The sequence below is a fragment of the Protopterus annectens genome, chromosome 6.part0 (assembly GCF_019279795.1).
Source record: "Protopterus annectens isolate FY-2018-M chromosome 6.part0, PAN1.0, whole genome shotgun sequence".
Lineage (NCBI taxonomy): Eukaryota > Metazoa > Chordata > Ceratodontiformes > Protopteridae > Protopterus > Protopterus annectens.
In genome coordinates, this window is record NC_056737.1 from 1,864,017,095 (window position 1) to 1,864,036,515 (window position 19,421).

Here is a 19,421-nt window from a genome sequence, read left to right on the forward strand (position 1 = left end):
ATTTCTTATCATCCAGCTGCACACTTTCATATGACATTAAGCAGTTTTGTTTGTGTTCGTTGGCTCTCGAGATATTTTGAGATAAGTGAACATTATGACAATATAAATAAATGCCATATGAGTAATATTTAATATCTCTTTTGTTACACTACACTAAGTTCAGGTATCAATGCAATTGTGTTGTCCATTATATAAGTTTAAAAAAATTATACACACACACACACACATATATATATATATATATATATATATATATATATATATATATATTATTTTTTTTAATCAATAGCTTGTGTGTAGCATTCTTTTGGAATCACTAGTGTAAATAAGAACAAGATGTATTAGAGACTAAGTGACATACTTAGGATGATCCAAGAAAATCACTTGGAGAGGTTACAATGGTTTAATGACTAAGGGGAGCTGACAGATAAACTGAATCAGGAAATGAAAGTATTATTTGATAGTATGTATGACTATTTTGACATAGTGTTTCATGGATAACTATTTCAGTAATTATTCTGTGTATTTAAATGCTCTAGCCATTACACTAAGACCATGTAAAAATAAAAGATAATGGGTCTATGAAAGGACAATGAAAGGATAATGTCAAAATGACATACAGAGAACTAGTATCAGGATATTCCAAGAGTATTATCAAGCATTATCTTCAGAAAAACTACATACGGGAGTACAAGATGTTATGCAAGATTATTTTAGAGTTAACTTTAATAAGGCTGTCAAGAGGGCAAACATGTTAGTTATCCCAGTAAATACAGTATAAGAAGCAATAAAGAGACAAGCATTGTTAAATACCACGAATAATGATGAGATACTATGCCATACCTGGCCACAGATGCCTAAATCCCTGACTATGGTCTAGGCAACTAGGCTTTAATTAGTGGCTTGGACATCCAAGGTGCAGCAGAGGAGGAATAGATGTGTCTTTTCTGGAGGGAAGGCAGGCACTTTCTTCATCATTGGTTTTGATCCCTGGTGGAGGCTATGGACATAAAAGGGACATGTCCATGATGAGAATAAGCAGAGGCATTGGCTAAGTAGCCAGGTACATGGATGATAGGCTTCACATCCACAATTTATATGCTGAAGTTGTACAAGGCAGCATATGTACGGTTTCTTTCTCAGATATAAAAACTGTATGGAACTTGTCACTGTCATTTGCATTTTATAAAAGGATTAGATAGTGCTGCTCATTGTTTTCTTATATTTGCCAAACCTGAATCATTGACATCAAAATTATACAATCTAGCTTGCCCTGTAGCAAGGTAGGTGAAAAGAGCATATAACATAATTTATTTTTTTGGTTATAATGCACTGTTCCTATGACTACATATGAATTGGATGCATACCTCTCATTCTTAATTCAAGAATTCTGGACAAAGCCAAAGTAACTGGGTTGAAGACCCAAAAATAGTGGCAATTTTTAAGTATCGCTCTTCTTAACTTAGATCAGGAAGCCTCCGTGTAAGAGTTATAACTCTTACACGGAGGCTACAGTTAAACGGTGTGATGTCAGCATGTCATGCATATGCATGAGGTGCATGAGGCATGCTGAATCACACTGTAACTCTTACACGGACCGTGTAAGACAGTAGGGGGTGTGTCCGTTGGCTAAGCCCTGCAAGCGGACACTCCCCCGGAAGTCTATAATGGCTGAAAGTAAACAGCCACGAGAAAGGCCATGGAAATGTGAATAAGCACACTACACAACACATGCCCCCACAGACCAGCAATGTAAAGAGTGAACAGATGTTATAAAATGAAAATAAAAACTGTTTTATTTTTTTTAAACCCCGTAAATGTTTGCTACTGTGTGCGCTCGTGTGCGCGGGTGTGCTACTAGCGCAACTGCAGTTAGCAATCAGTGGAAAAGGATATAAGAACTAAATATGCAAAGTAAGCCAAGAAGTAATAGCAGTGCGGTAGAGTTGTCAGCTTGAGAGCATGCAGGCAAGGCGAGCCCACACAACACCTTTTTTTTTTTTTTTGTAAATAAGCACTAAAAAGGCCCCTGACAGTATTGTACAAATGTAAAAGTATTTCCTTTTGTAAAATGGAATGAAATGGAGCATATATTTCCAAGTAATACAAGAATAAAAATTGTTAGAAATGTACTGATAGTTAAACTGCAGTGAGACAGAGTGCCCGTAGCTAAGTAGTGTTTCACAAACTGCAAATTGCTTGCTCAGAGCTAAGCACTGGTTTAACAGACTCAAACTGTGTGCAACTAGCTCTGCTTAGCTTAACATGTGTGTTACTAGCCAATTAAGGTGTAACCCAGCGCACACCGTTTGCGCGATGCGCCCACAAGCTAACCGGCGGTGCACATGCGTGAGCTCCGCGCAAACGAGCGCAGACCTGGTTTTAAGTGCTTTTGGCATGTTTGATTGACAGGTCCTGAAGTCATTTCCAGACAATCATAAAAATTAAAATTCAGTGGTCAGATTTGAACCCAGGATACCATGCACTAGAGGCAAGGTACTAAACCACTAAGCCATGACAGCAGTACTTAGAAATGCAGAAATAGCATATATATAGGATGTAACCCAAAATGGAGCATGATAAAGCAGTTTCTGTAAAGTAGATACAATTCTAAACTGGCCAATCATAGAAATGTGCGGGAAAATTGGCATATATAAGCCCCATAGGCAGGAATACACAGCATAAACGATTTTAGAATACACCTGCAGGCAGAATGAGTGGAGTAGGGGAGGGACGTTGCTTTTGAGCACAGCGGTGGGGCGTTGAGGAGTCCAGATACATGGTCTGGCTCCTAGTTCACCATCATGAGGCCCAACTCATGCAGGGCCAGGTCTCATGGGGAGCGTACAGGGCGGAGGCATGGGACCAGTTGGCTCATGATCTTACTAGTGCTACTGGGATTCCACGCACTGGTGAGCAGGTCCGTCACCACCATGTGGACCTGAAGCGACGTAAGCAAGACCAGTTGACCCAATGGATCCAGGAGGCCTGGGATATGCCCAACACCCCACTACTGAGTAAGTTACATTTTACTTATGTATGTAAGGAATTCAACTAGCTGATACCATGGAGATGTGTATCCCAAAATTACTTGTTTTGTATTACAGCTGCAGGTTTCCGGTCTATGAATCGACAGACACATGACCGCAGACTGGTGCGGCTGCGCCACCATGCAGGTTAGTAACCCCACCTAGTAGTTGTAAATAAATATTATAGTGTAGCATGTAGCAGAACACTGCAGTGTACTGCTTAAAAGTAATAGAATGTGCAAGCAGCAAGTAAAAGTCTGCAAGTATGGCTGCAACAAGTTCATCAGTATGCAAGTGAAATTGGAAATATAAGTGATAGAAATAAATAATGCTGTAATACAGATGTCCCACCATTAATTAAATGTAGTATAACCTGCAGTAGTCTCAAGAGTACAGCTTCAGAATCTGAGGTAATCACATGTGAGATATATCCCCTGTTGAAATGCTGAATCATGACAGAAGTGAGGCTGCTGGAAAGTGTTGGAATCCCCACAGGTCTAATATGTGAACAAAGCCTAGAAGTACCAACCTGAACTGTGAAATTGTAGGATGTGTGAGAGTGACAGAAAGGGTCATGTATCAATGAATAAAGTAGTAATAACACCTGAATATATAAGCTTCAGTGTGGTTCTACAGAACTAAATGCATGTGGGAATTAAAACTTAACATCCCAAACTGATTTCAGTGTGTCTGACTCTTGAATGTTCAGGCCAAAATCTGTATATGGTGATCACAGTCAGCAATATGAAGATAGAATGAATGATTGTCTGACATACTAAACATCCATAGTTGTCCCCTGCCCTGTCATCAAAGTGTAGCAGGATGATGTATCTGATCAAATTCAAAATAACTAGGATAGTGATGTATCGGTAACAGGTCTAGCATGACAGTCAAGTAAAAATCATTTGGAAACTATTACCCACAAGTTAATTGTGTTTCTATTACAAATGTATATCAATGTATAATTTATGAATGTGTCATCATTTTCTTTCTCCACCTCACCCTATAATTGCAAATTAAAAAAAACACCAAATATTGGTATGTGAACATTTCATTAACCATGGACATTTGTCCTGTTTCAAAAATATATGCATGTCTGTTGTTGCATGTGCCCTGGTCATACCTGCAAACCTGCAAACCTGATGGCCTGTTGCCATTAATCAACATTGCATGTTGTTTGATTGTGTATTTCCGTTCAAATAATGCATGTGATATTGATATGCCCGTTGTTCAATGGTGTTAATATCTGGGTGTTTGTTTAATGGGAATACCAATGCATGCTGTTACAACTAATTTGAATGGAATAATATGCCACTAACCCAAACTAACATAACATACACACAAACCTAGAACGCTTGGGAAGGCAGGTCCCAGCGGACCCACCTCTCCCACCTCAGCTGGCGACTGCACCTGGCACTAGTGCCCAGGCTGGACCCTCCTCTGGTGGCCCTGTGCCAACTTTGGGTGGAAGCTCTGCAGGGGATGGGGCCCGTCCCCCCTCTGCAAGCGTGGCCGGAGGAGCACGTCCACTCACCCTCCAAGGTGTCTGGTCTGTGGTGCGAAGGGAGATCCAAGACTCTGTTCTTGGGCCCCTACGCCAGCTTGAGGCCCGGGTGGCACAGCTTACGGGCTTGCCCATTGTCCCGCCTGCACAGCCCCCAGCACAGCCCCATCCTGGGCTGTGAAGGAACAGTGGCAACTGCCTATGGGTGGGGATATCAGTTCCACTGTTGCCATCTGTGGGCTCATGTGTCTTGGATATCCCAACCTCCACCCCCGTCAATTGTGTAACCCCCCCCACATGTGTCATACTCCGCCCCTGTATGCGTCTTGTCTGTCTTGTCTGTTAACCTACCCAACCTACCTCCCCAGCTATACCGACTACCTCACCTGACATACCACTCTTACCTGATAAAAAAAAAAGGGCACTCTGTACCCACAAAAAAATTACGCCCCATACATAGCTGTCCATGTTGCACACATGTCCGCTGGACATTGAAACTGTTAATTACAATTGGCTGTACAACAGGTATTAATGCTGTCCTGACACCTCTCTCAGGGGTGGAAGGTTCCAAATTTCACACCAAATTGCATACAAATGCACAACTGTTGCTGAGAAAGACATGGGCAGCTATGGGCCTCACCTACATCCTTCCTGCAAATTCCAAGCTTGTTTCCCTACTGTCTTATCCTCTTTGTGACCCTTTTTTCACCACTTTCCTGTCACCCCTTTTTCTTTTCTTTCAAAGAAAATAGCGCAGACCTGGTTTTAAATGCTTAAAAGTGCCTTTGGCACTTTTGATTGACAGGTCCTGTACTCATTTCGAAAGAAAAATAAATATCCACTGTCAGTCTTGAACTGAGGACCTTGGTATCACTAGTCTGTATGACCTACCACTAAGCCATGACTCTCATACAAGAACATAGTGCTAAAATATATATAACATATAATAGTAGGAATCAATATAAAGGCAATATAGGATGTGTACTACCCAAAGCATGTCAGGTAGATTTTTAATGCCTGAATTACTGGATTCCCATACTAGTTTAGTGTTCACAGAAACAGCCCTGCTAATTGTTAGCTTGTACATAATAATGTAAGGTAATGTACATATATGAAAGTATTATATGTACATATATATATATATATATATATATATATATATATATATATATATATATATATATATATTAATACATATGAAATATAGTGGTAGGTGTCAGTATCCATACACACTCACTACAGGAAACAGTGAAGATAAATGCAGCAACCAGAATCTGCAACACAGCCTGACTCCTGTGAGACCTACTAACCCCTTAACTGCTTAAAGGTGCCTCCAGCACTTTGATTGATAGGCCCTGTACTCAATTTGAAAGTAAAATATAAGCATACTAGTAGGCCCTACCACAAGACCATTGTAACACTAGTCTGTATGACCTACCAGTAAGCCATGACTCTCATACAGGAAAATAGTGCTAAAATAAGTGGAACATGTAATAGTAGGAATGAAGATAAAGGCAATATAGTATGTGTACTACCCAAAGCATGTCAGGCAGACTTTTACTGTCCCAATTACTGGATTCCCATACTAGTGTAGTGTTAACAGAAACAGCCCTGCTTGTAGGTGTCAGTATGCATACACACTCACTACAGGGAACAGGTGAGAGAAATGCAGCAACCTGAATTTACAACACAGCATGAAGCATGAGAGACGTACTAACCTTCACACTCACAGAACACTGTCAACAGCATACCAGCATGGTCCACGCCCTTACAATCTGAAAGGGCAACGCCTATCTCACATACCCTTTTATAGCACTGTCCTGAAATCACAGTGAGACATGCAATCAGTAGACAACTGGCTGCATGCAATTAGCAAATGCTGCCTTACAATTGGTGCAGAGGCCATCACATGGACCTATGCAGATACCTACAAAAGCATCCAGTACCCACACTCCACACATGCAATACATTCATTGCACAAAACCGACAGAGAAAGAGAGAGAGACAGAGAGAGAACAAAACAGAAATAAAGACAGCCAGCAGCAAAACCAGCAGCAGCAGCAGCAGCAGCAAACAGCAAGCAGCACCACTGACACAGCAACAGCTGCCACAAACACAGGTAATGCAAAGTAGCAGGTTAATACTGCGTTTACTGTGACACCTCCAAATGTATCATAGTTCACTATCTATAGGTATGTCCATGAGATAGGTTGTGTGTACATAGTCCTGAAATATATACATATGTAATATTGCTGTACATGTTGTCCATACTTAAAACTTCCATAGGTTAGAACACAAGGCCAGTTATGCATATGATGCAGTAGTTCCCATGGTCAGTAGAGGTTCCTCCTCATTGGTGTGGGACCACTGTGTATGTATGGCACTGTTCAGGTACATATCCTGTAGTATGGCCAGGGATTAATATCAGTCTGTAATGTGGTGCCATGTCCTCTAGGGGTGAACGTATCACACATCCAGGGATACCATTTTGTAACAGTGATGCTATGTGTTCTGCAATGTTGAGTGTGGCCCTCACCTGGACATGTGAGATGATAGGGAGGTTACAGTCATCTGTGATAACTAATTCCACTTGTGTAGGAGAATGGGGGGGTACCTGCACCTAAACTGTCTGCAACAATGTTGCCAATATCTGTGCATGTGGTGAATGTGAAGCATCTTAACACTGCTGACCACAGATGCCTTGCCTTCATGTGAATCTGCCCTGTGCTGCAGTAGCCTCCTGCTATTGTTATACAATGTGCCTGTATCTGTAGTCCACTGGACAGGATAAATAAGTGGTGTGCATACGGTCTGGGTTAGATATGTGTGTGCACAGCACATGCACTATGTGGGATGTCTGTGGTAAGCTTTTGTAAAGGGGCCAGCAGTGTGTGTTGTGGCTTCCACTGGCCCAGTGGGCTGCATGGATAGCATCACAGTCCTAACTAGTGAATAACTGTGTAATTACATGCATACATAGCAAGGTAGTGTACTGTGCTTGTGGTGTTGTTGGGATATGTATATCCAGGCTGAGTAATGTGTGTCCACATCACAGGGTTGGATGGCAACACACATACAGTATGTAGGGATGAACACCCAGAGTTTTTCAGACGTGTTGCCTGTGCAGAAATATCTGGCCATTACCTGTGCATCCCCCACAACACACACACATGCAACATATGGCAGAAGTACTATAGCAGTACACATAGGTTCATAGGTTCATACAAGGCTATTTGCCCTAGGGCATTGATAAGCCTAGAAGAATGTGTTTGTCTTTTGCCACCCAATTAAAATTTATGCTGCTATGCCCTTTTCCGAGGTTAGTATACTGTGCCTCTGTCTAACAGTGACATAGAAGTCATACCCGGGGTACAACTATGATCTCCATCCACTCATCCAGATTCCTATGGAAGAGAGTCAATGAGGGACTCTGCCTAACCTGTACTGTGAGTTCATTACAGAGTGAAGGGAGCCTCTGGGTTAGGAATATGCCCCTCCAGCATGTCCTATTTATGTCAGTGCTAAGGTTCAGGTCTCCTGAGCGTGTGGCTGTATGGGACTTTGATTTCCTGAGGTGCAGCATGTTCATTACTTCTGGGTTGGACATGGCTGTATATGGCAGGCACAGATTGCCACTGAACAGGCAGTATGCCACTGAGTCCAGCTGGATTTTCTTTAACTGGGCAGCATATGGCATCTGTTTGAGCCCTTTGATCCTCTTGATGAGGTACTGTTGGGCTTTACCAGTTGCTGTAGGTGTCTGGTTAGGTACATCCCAAAAGGTGCATTATACTCAATTATAGGCCTGATGATGGATGAGTAAAGAGGCACAATGACCTCCCCCCTGCCGTACATGTGAATCCCTTCATGATTATCTGGGCTATATAACATGTCTTTCAATCCACGTTGGCCATGTGGTTGACAAATGACAGATTGCTATCAAGTTTGTTCCCCAGGTCCCCAATTACGTCTTCTGTACTCAATGGCTTAACACCTATGTGGTACTTTGCCACCAATGTGGAGGTGTGGGAATCTGCGATGAATATTGATACTCCCCTCCTTTGTTGTCTGGTCCAAGTGTTGGGGCCGACAAGAATGGTAACAGGTATAACTTGTTAGTGCTGGTGTGCTCCTGGGAAACCTGAAACAGGTTTTGTTACTGCACAGATATCAATGTCCATAATGCTAAGTAGAATTTTGAGTGCGTGTATCCTGAGGTCCAGACTTCTGGTGTTGAGTAGCATCACTCTTAGTTCCACATCCTTTGTGATACGTATGGATGTGGGTTTGCCTTATGAGCCTTGCCTAATAAAGGCACTATGGGTGTAGCAAGAGCCTCTACCAAAATCCAAAAGGCCAGGGGTGACAGGTGCAAGCTGTCCCTAGCAAAGCATCGTGGCTTGTACAGCATATCACCCCAAGATGACAGGCATTGGCTCACCTGTGAATGACACCAGTACTTCATTCAATTGTTGAAAGGGATCATCTTGCCTTGATATTGTGGCATCATTCTTGGTGAGGGTAAGATGCTACTCAAGGTCAGGGTCATACTGTCATGGGCTACATGCTCAGAGAGCTCCTTTCTGTCTCATGTCATGTAGTCCAGGGAGGTATGTGTCAGGTCATTCACACCAGCATGGACATTGAGTGAGTCATACCTGTACTTGCCTTGTAGTTACTTGAGTGTTTGTGTTATGTGGCAGGTCGTAGTGCCCGACAGGCTGCACACTGTGACCCTCTCCTCGCTAAGCCTAGTGAACGTGATGTCAGTGTGCCTGATGATAGAGGCACCTATTACAGGTGTGTGAGGTGTGTTGTTTACTGTTAAGGGCTGTGAGTGTTCAGCACATTGGCTTTGTGAGATATGTGTTGCACGTGTTTGTTTCTGTGGTAGTGGTTGCTTGGGTGTCCGCTTTGGAGTTCTCTGCTGCGTAGGCAGATCTGTAGTCTGAGCCTCCGAGTATGTTGTTGTGTGATTATGTGTTAGTTTTGATGTCGTGGTAGGTCTATGTGAGACTGGAAGTGTAGTGAGTGTGGTTTCCTTCTCCACCTGACTGGTTATGGCAGTATTGAGTAGAGAGAGCCTAGCCTCCAGTTTGGTATATGGTTGCATCACTTACATGTGTTTGAATTTGTTGTTAGGAGGAGGGGGTTGTCTGTGTACATGCAGCTGTTATAACATTGCCTCTGGATTACCACACTCACCAGCTGGACTGGAGAGGAGACTGACAACTGACCTTTGGACATGCTAGAATACTATTGTGAATTCCGTAATAATTGAAAACAAGGTCCAGTGGGGAGTGAGGGTGTACTGATATTACTTACTACTGCTGACTGATATAATAGCTTCAGTGAGCAAGTGCCAGGTAACTTAAGTGCAATGTGTTACAATTAAGTAAATGCAAAAATGACAAGCAGTCACTTGCTGTCATGTGTAACAAGGAAATACGTACAGTAAGCAATGCAGATATCAGTAGTGAGTCACAGAAGTGCTGAGAAGCTGTGTATTATGTGGAAGTAGCGTACCAGTGAAATGACAAGCTAACAGATAACAAGCATATAAACAAAGCTAGATTCAGGAGGCTTGGATGTAGTGTTTGCTACAGCAAACAAGGTGTACCAATGTCAGTAAGATACAGCTCAAATATGCAGGCACTATAAACCTGAAACCAAAAGTTCCCAGCTATGAATGGCAGAGTACAGCCTATTCTCACACAAGAGTGCAGACCACAAACCTTGTTAATGTTAAATACCTGGCCTGAAGGCCAACTGCTTATACCAGAACTAATACACTTGGACACTGGGCTCTCAATCAGCAGTTCCCAACTTAGAAGGATGAAAGCTATGTGTCCTGCCACCACAGTGCTTGCCACAAACCTCCCTAATGTAAAACAACTGGTCTGAAGGCCGAGTGCTTAATCCAAAAGACTTAGAATGATAGCTACACTTTAATCAAGTTACAACCAAGCAGTAATAAGTACAATTTAATACTCCCTGTATAGGATGTGTACCATATATTGCTGAGATACTATGCTGATAACCTGTTTGTGTACTTTTCCAGGTGAATATGACTCCGAAAAGGAACCCCACCTACTCTGCTGCAGAGGATGACATGATCCACCAGAGCCTGGTGCGTGACTATGCCATCCTGTTTTCACGCACCACCCAGAATCAGCAGGAGAGGTCTGCACTGTGGCAAAACCTTGTTAGCAGGATAAATGATGTTGGCATGCATGAGAGGACATATGAGCAGGTGAGACATCACTGCAGTGATTTGATTAGAAATGTCCGCCAGCGTGCTGCAGATATCCGCAGGCAACAGGTTGCCACAGGTGGGGGGGGAGGCCACACATCCCCCCCTCACCAGACAGGAGGGGCTACTGCTAAGTGTTGTGGATCCAGCCCCAGAACAACAACAGCATCAGTCATGCATCATGATGGAGGTTGGATCCACACAGCAGCAAGACACCGAGCATGCAGGTAAGATGCCATATATATTTATTGTTATTACATTTTTGGGTAGCAGCAGCAGCAGCAAACAGCAAAGCAGCACCACTGACAACAGCTGCCACAAACACAGGTAATGCAAAGTAGCAGGTTAATACTGTTTACTGTGACACCTCCAAATGTATCATAGTTCACTATCTATAGGTATGTCCATGAGATAGGTTGTGTGTACATAGTCCTGAAATATATACATATGTAATATTGCTGTACATGTTGTCCATACTTAAAACTTCCATAGCTTAGAACACAAGGCCAGTTATGCATATGATGCAGTAGTTCCCATGGTCAGTAGAGGTTCCTCCTCATTGGTGTGGGACCACTGTGTATGTATGGCACTGTTCAGGTACATATCCTGTAGTATGGCCAGGGATTAATATCAGTCTGTAATGTGGTGCCATGTCCTCTAGGGGTGAACACACATCCAGGGATACCATTTTGTAACAGTGATGCTATGTGTTCTGCAATGTTGAGGGTGGCCCTCACCTGGACATGTGAGATGATAGGGAGGTTACAGTCATCTGTGATAACTAATTCCACTTGTGTAGGAGAATGGGGGGGGGGTACCTGCACCTAAACTGTCTGCAACAATGTTGCCAATATCTGTGCATGTGGTGAATGTGAAGCATCTTAACACTGCTGACCACAGATGCCTTGCCTTCATGTGAATCTGCCCTGTGCTGCAGTAGCCTCCTGCTATTGTTATACAATGTGCCTGTATCTGTAGTCCACTGGACAGGATAAATAAGTGGTGTGCATACGGTCTGGGTTAGATATGTGTGTGCACATGCACTATGTGGGATGTCTGTGGTAAGCATTTGTAAAGGGGCCAGCAGTGTGTGTTGTGGCTTCCACTGGCCCAGTGGGCTGCATGGATAGCATCACAGTCCTAACTAGTGAATAACTGTGTAATTACATGCATACATAGCAAGGTAGTGTACTGTGCTTGTGGTGTTGTTGGGATATGTATATCCAGGCTGAGTAATGTGTGTCCACATCACAGGGTTGGATGGCAACACACATACAGTATGTAGGGATGAACACCCAGAGTGTTTCAGACGTGTTGCCTGTGCAGAAATATCTGGCCATTACCTGTGCATCCCCCACAACATACACATGCAACATATGGCAGAAGTACTATAGCAGTACACATAGGTTCATAGGTTCATACTAGGCTATTTGCCCTAGGGCATTGATAAGCCTAGAAGAATGTGTTTGTCTTTTGCCACCCAATTAAAATTTATGCTGCTATGCCCTTTTCCGAGGTTAGTATACTGTGCCTCTGTCTAACAGTGACATAGAAGTGATACCCGGGGTACAACTATGATCTCCATCCACTCATCCAGATTCCTATGGAAGAGAGTCAATGAGGGACTCTGCCTAACCTGTACTGTGAGTTCATTACAGAGTGAAGGAGCCTCTGGGTTAGGAATATGCCCCTCCAGCATGTCCTATTTATGTCAGTGCTAAGGTTCAGGTCTCCTGAGCGTGTGGCTGTATGGGACTTTGATTTCCTGAGGTGCAGCATGTTCATTACTTCTGGGTTGGACATGGCTGTATATGGCAGGCACAGATTGCCACTGAACAGGCAGTATGCCACTGAGTCCAGCTGGATTTTCTTTAACTGGGCAGCATATGGCATCTGTTTGAGCCCTTTGATCCTCTTGATGAGGTACTGTTGGGCTTTACCAGTTGCTGTAGGTGTCTGGTTAGGTACATCCCAAAAGGTGCATTATACTCAATTATAGGCCTGATGATGGATGAGTAAAGAGGCACAATGACCTCCCCTGCCGTACATGTGAATCCCTTCATGATTATTTGGGCTATATAACATGTCTTTCAATCCACGTTGGCCATGTGGTTGACAAATGACAGATTGCAATCAAGTTTGTTCCCCAGGTCCCCAATTACGTCTTCTGTACTCAATGGCTTAACACCTATGTGGTACTTTGCCACCAATGTGGAGGTGTGGGAATCTGCGATGAATATTGATACTCCCCCTCCTTTGTTGTCTGGTCCAAGTGTTGGGGCCGACAAGAATGGTAACAGGTATAACTTGTTAGTGCTGGTGTGCTCCTGGGAAACCTGAAACAGGTTTTTGTTACTGCACAGATATCAATGTCCATAATGCTAAGTAGAATTTTGAGTGCGTGTATCCTGAGGTCCAGACTTCTGGTGTTGAGTAGCATCACTCTTAGTTCCACATCCTTTGTGATACATATGGATGTGGGTTTGCCTTATGAGCCTTGCCTAATAAAGGCACTATGGGTGTAGCAAGAGCCTCTACCAAAATCCAAAAGGCCAGGGGTGACAGGTGCAAGCTGTCCCTAGCAAAGCATCGTGGCTTGTACAGCATATCACCCCAAGATGACAGGCATTGGCTCACCTGTGAATGACACCAGTACTTCATTCAATTGTTGAAAGGGATCATCTTGCCTTGATATTGTGGCATCATTCTTGGTGAGGGTAAGATGCTACTCAAGGTCAGGGTCATACTGTCATGGGCTACATGCTCAGAGAGCTCCTTTCTCATGTCATGTAGTCCAGGGAGGTATGTGTCAGGTCATTCACACCAGCATGGACATTGAGTGAGTCATACCTGTACTTGCCTTGTAGTTACTTGAGTGTTTGTGTTATGTGGCAGGTCATAGTGCCCGACAGGCTGCACACTGTGACCCTCTCCTCGCTAAGCCTAGTGAACGTGATGTCAGTGTGCCTGATGATAGAGGCACCTATTACAGGTGTGTGAGGTGTGTTGTTTACTGTTAAGGGCTGTGAGTGTTCAGCACATTGGCTTTGTGAGATATGTGTTGCACGTGTTTGTTTCTGTGGTAGTGGTTGCTTGAGTGCTTTAAGTCTCTGCTGCGTAGGCAGATCTGTAGTCTGAGCCTCCGAGTATGTTGTTGTGTGATTATGTGTTAGTTTTGATGTCGTGGTAGGTCTATGTGAGACTGGAAGTGTAGTGAGTGTGGTTTCCTTCTCCACCTGACTGGTTATGGCAGTATTGAGTAGAGAGAGCCTAGCCTCCAGTTTGGTATATGGTTGCATCACTTACATGTGTTTGAATTTGTTGTTAGGAGGAGGGGGTTGTCTGTGTACATGCATCTGATATACCACACATACTCCAGCTGGACTGAGAGTGACCAGGACCAGGTGAATGTGTTACAAGATTAAGGTAAAATGCAAAATGACTGAAAGTCAGTAACTTGCTGTCATGTGTAACAAAATGCATGCAACAAATAATGCAGATATCAGTAGTGAGTCACACAGTGCTGAGAAGCTGTGTATTATGTGGAAGTAGTGTACCAGTGAAATGACAAGCTAACAGATAACAAGCATATAAACAAAGCTAGATTCAGGAGGCTTGGATGTAGTGTTTGCTACAGCAAACAAGGTGTACCAATGTCAGTAAGATACAGCTCAAATATGCAGGCACTATAAACCTGAAACCAAAAGTTCCCAGCTATGAATGGCAGAGTACAGCCTATTCTCACACAAGAGTGCAGACCACAAACCTTGTTAATGTTAAATACCTGGCCTGAAGGCCAACTGCTTATACCAGAACTAATACACTTGGACACTGGGCTAATCAGCAGTTCCCAACTTAGAAGGATGAAAGCTATGTGTCCTGCCACCACAGTGCTTGCCACAAACCTCCCTAATGTAAAACAACTGGTCTGAAGGCCAAGTGCTTAATCCAAAAGACTTAGAATGATAGCTACACTTTAATCAAGTTACAACCAAGCAGTAATAAGTACAATTTAATACTCCTGTATAGGATGTGTACCATGTATTGCTGAGATACTATGCTGATAACCTGTTTGTGTACTTTTCCAGGTGAATATGGCTCCGAAAAGGAACCCCGCCTACTCTGCTGCAGAGGATGACGTGATCCACCAGAGCCTGGTGCGTGACTATGCCATCCTGTTTTCACGCACCACCCAGAATCAGCAGGAGAGGTCTGCACTGTGGCAAAACCTTGTTAGCAGGATAAATGATGTTGGCATGTGTGAGAGGACATATGAGCAGGTGAGACATCACTGCAGTGATTTGATTAGAAATGTCCGCCAGTGTGCTGCAGATACCAGCAGGCAACGGGTGGCCACAGGTGGGGGCCACACATCCCCTCACCAGACAGGAGGGCTACTGCTAAGTGTTGTGGATCCAGCCCCAGAACAACAACAGCATCAGTCATGCATCATGATGGAGGTTGGATCCACACAGCAACAAGACACCGAGCATGCAGGTAAGATGCCATATATATTTATTGTTATTAATTATACATTTGTTGACTGGGCTAGTCTAGCTGGATATATGTCCATTTTCAGTAGAGGCCTGGGGAGAAAAGCTCCACACATAACATAATAAAGGCAGACAGACAAGTTGTTAATAAAGACATACAAAAGAATAGAAATATAAGTCAGCTTGTTAATAAAATCAACATACATTTAAGGAACTCAAACAGTTTAAACTCATACACAATGTTCTGTTAGTTTCAAAGCAATTCTACCTAAAACATAACGGTTATGCAATAAGGCAAAAGCCATATAGATAATAGTTAAAGCTCAGAAGGGTAGAGATGTAGAAGGAGTATGAAAGATAAAATAATAGGGAAGAGGCAGGAGTCAAGAAGGGAAGTGAGGAAAAGAAGGAAGACAGTCAAGAGGAGGTGGGAGGGATGGGAGAAGTAGGTCAGGGCATAGAAGGACAGCAAGGGAAAAGAAACAGGGTAGAAGCTAGTTCTTATGCACAATGAGGGGTTAAAGGTAAAGAGAGGGTGGGGGGAAGTTAGCCTGAGTACTACAAGAACAAAGCCAGTGGTTTTGGAAGTACAGTTTGATTTGTTGTTTGAAGAGAGGTAAGGGTGAGATTAGAGTTAACTCCTTGTATGTACATATGACTGTTCTGTACACTGTTACTTCATGCATAAAATAAGGTGTGTGGTATGTATCTGTCATCATGATATGTAATTGTGCATGTGTGATACAGACATTATGAGCAGCTGATGTGTATAAGGGAACTAGTGTACCACTGTACTGTATCATATGCAAAACAAATGGCACACTTGTGCCCACTGACATTACTTTCTTCACATTTCCAGGTCCCTCCCATCTAGCAACGAGGCAGGCCATACATGCTGGTGAGTGTGTTTAACATTACATGAAAAAACATTTATAATACTAGTAAGAGTAGTGTAACTCTGTAGTATACATGCTGGTGAGTGTGTTTAATAATACCTGCAATACCCAGTTTAACAATAATAAGAGTAGTGTAACTCAGTACTGATGTGTGTGTTTACTGTGGGGTGTGCATGTGTGCAAGTGTGCCTGTGCCCATGTGTGCATGTGTGTGTGTTTCCATGAGTGCATGTGTCCATTTCTGAATGTGTGCATTAGTATTGAAGTGTATCTCTGTCAAATATGTGTTGAGACTGTAATTTGTGTTCCCTGTTTTCCTCCCATAGGTTCTGATGCTGCTCTGGTGACCTGCAGCAGGGAACCTGAATCTTGTGCCCCAGGTACTGATGATGATGAAATGTCTATAATGGTGCAGGAAGGTGTGTCTGGGTCCGCCATTGGTCAGCCAATTGACAGTACACAGCTGTCAACCCCTTCAATGCGCACAGTCATCCTGCTGTTACATCCTTTGTCACCATTGTCCCTAGGTGATGGACAGTATGCAGTGGGCATAGATCAGGGTAATGTGGTACCTGTGGTACATGCATCCCCACAAAGCAGCCATGAGCAGGGTCCTCCAATGGTACCACGCAGTCGCCCATGGGTTCTCGTGGGGGCATCTGTGGCCGTACTGCCTCTGGCTGACATGCCCAAGGAGGTATGTCAACCTCCACTATGTTTTGGACTGTTATGCAGGCACAGGCTCGTATGGAAAGGTACACCAGACAGGGTCTGAGGGAGCTGAGAGCATGTCGCACAGCCATGACAGACGGCATGCGTGACGTTGCAAATGCTATTCGTAACTTCACAGATGTCGTTGACAGACATTGTGGGGACATACAACAGCTGCTCCACAACCAGATGTCCATGGGCCAGGGCAATGGTGTGCGTTTGCGATGTCGACGTGGCTGTATGCCGGCAACAGCACCAGCTGGCAGTGGCCACAGATGACAACAGGCCCACTCACGCACCACAAGTGCCAGCACCAGCCCCAGCAATGCTGGGTCTGTGCTGTCAGGGCGCCCAGGAGACCCGCGTGCGTGGCTCTGGACAGTCCCAACAGGAACTGTGTCCAGTCAACACCCGCTTCTGATGACAGTACCCAGTCTGGGTTGGTACGGATGGTCCGTAGACCCCTGCCAGGCACAGGTACCGTGTCCGTGCCCACAGACACTAATCTGGATGACCTGACAGGTGCAGTCTGTGGCTGGCCACAAAACCCTGTACATGGCAGCCATTATGTAGGACTGTGTGCTTACACACATGCAGAAATTTAACACCTAGGGCAAACATATACACACACACACTGCACCAACACTGGTCCACCCTGTACTGCTGCCCCTCACAAACACACATACACACACATGTCTATGGTGTTACCAGTGGCTGGCAGGCATACCTAACCACACCCTGTGCATATGATGACACTGTGCCACCTCCTGCATACTACAACATTGGTGCAGGAAAGGTAAACACGTTGCTGATGCACAGGGTGACTACATAGATGTGTATTAGTAGTAACATGTTGGTAACTGTTCACTGTTCCACTATGATTGTGTGTATATCCCAGCATTCCTACTGCAGTAACTGTATGAATGTCCTGAATTGTTATCTGCACCCATACTACTTACCAAAGTGTACCAGCTGCACATCACATGCTACCATTGACTATGGAATGTGCATCATGTGCTGTTATGTAGATTCAGCTATATGTATCTGTTCTGTCGCATTTACACCCTGCTAACACATGCACCGCTCACCTGCCATTCCCATTATTTATTACCGTGCATGGTAGCTGTCTTTACATGACAGGTACACATTTGAAAAGTGCACTATGTGGATTACTGTTCCTCCTCTCTACCTGTACTCACATGCAGGCAACCTCATTAGTTTAGTGTTATGTGCATCAGGTACTGTGGTACATTGCCATCAAACATGTTTTCCATGTAGTGCACACACAGAAACATCCCACATCCACTTGCCACATTCAGGCACTAGGTATATTCTGGGTCTAGCATGTAGCACTATACTGAGTTGTCTGGCATGTTGTTTGTGTTGTTTGTTTGTAATGGCTTTACACATGGGTTTGTCAGTTTATTGTTTTGTGGCATACTTGCAGAGGTACTATTGTTCACACCTGCACATGCATAGGTGCATACTTTGCATCTCACTGTTTGTACTGAGGAAATGTGACTAGTGTGCCATGAAAAGCACATCCATTATGCACTCCCACACAGTTTCACATACTTTCCTGAAATTCAAAATCTACATATGTGCACAGAGAACACAGCAGAGTGTGCACATATATGTAGTGCCAGATCTTTTATGGGAGAGTGCTGTATGTGTTTGTAGTTCATCCCTGCCTTCAAAATGCCAAGAAGAGGGTATACTCACTGTATAGCACTATGATTGCAGAGAAACATACCCACTGAGCACTTGGAGACTCCTCACGGCACATAAGGCCTATATACTGTGGAAATCACATCACAGAAGAACATTACTAGCTTGCATCACAATCACGTGTTTGACTAGTTTGCATGTGGTAGCAGTCTAGATGTAGGCATATGGTTGCATACAAAGGAAATCATGACTTGTTGACCTGGTGTGAGTATAGGGTATTTCCAGAGTGTATTGGTTTGTGCACATATCAGCAGTTGCCACTGATAGAGGCATAGTGACTTGAGGTGGCTATCATCTGAGTGCTGGCTACCCTCTGAAGGTAGCATGTATACTGTGCTGGCATATGCTCAAAATCAGATGTGTAGGTCATGGTTTGAAACAGTGGATGAGGGCATGTATGAAGTACAGGTGGTCCTTCTGGACTCTGCCCTACATATACTTGTTTGCTTCAAGACACTTGCAGGATACATATGGGTAGCCAACTGGTTAGCACTAGATGGAACTGATGTCAAATAAATGCTCAATACTCTTGTATCATACTAGAGCAATAAAGCACCATGACCATGTAGTTTGGTTGATGGTTGCATAATATGGCTGTAGGACACTTGAAAGAGCCATCACACAGGTGCTAGTTGAAAAGCCATGCACCTGTGGCACACATGGCAAAATGCCCATGAAGCTGGTGATGGAAACTCAACAAATGCAGAAGGATGGGCTTGTGAGCAAATATGCTGAAACACTTTACATAAAGCTGAGATACCTGTATACACAATACAAGATTGAATGGCACAGGTTGCAGAATGCAAC